Source organism: Carlito syrichta, unplaced genomic scaffold, assembly GCF_000164805.1.
Source record: "Carlito syrichta isolate Samal-C Ts95f unplaced genomic scaffold, Tarsius_syrichta-2.0.1 Scaffold308051, whole genome shotgun sequence".
NCBI lineage: Eukaryota > Metazoa > Chordata > Mammalia > Primates > Tarsiidae > Carlito > Carlito syrichta.
The window spans coordinates 147,829-148,366 of record NW_007252147.1 but is presented as its reverse complement, the minus strand read 5'-3'; positions in this window follow the sequence as shown (position 1 = coordinate 148,366).

The following is a 538-nucleotide window of genomic DNA, read 5'->3' as shown; positions in this document are numbered from 1 at the left end:
TATTCACCCAATCTCACCCCGAGTGACATTTTTTTTTTTCATTTCCCCCAGTGAAAAAAGTCCTCAAAGGGAAAGGTTTTGTAGATATGGAAGAGGTGAAACAAAAAAGGCAGAAGCACTCAAAGACATAAGACTTGATGAACTCAAAAACTGTTTTGAGCAGTGGGAAAAAAGTCGCCTTGATAAGTGTATTGCATCAAACGGAGGGTGCTTAGAAGGTGATCGAAGTTTAAACATGTAAGAATAAATACATAGCCGGGCTCGGTGGCTCAGTCTGTAATCCCGCGCCTTTGGGAGGCTGAGGTGAGTGGATTGCCTGAGCCCGCGGGTTCGAGACCCGCCTGGGCAGCGAGACCTCATCTCTACAATAAATCAAAAAATCAGCCGGGCATGGTAGCGCGTGCCTGTAATTCCGGCTACTCGGAAGGCTGAGGCGGAAGGATCGCCGGAGCCCAGCAGGCCGAGGCTGCGGTGGCCGGGAGCGGCCACTGCACTCCAGTCTGGGCGACAGAGTGAGACTCCAACTCAAAAAAAAAAA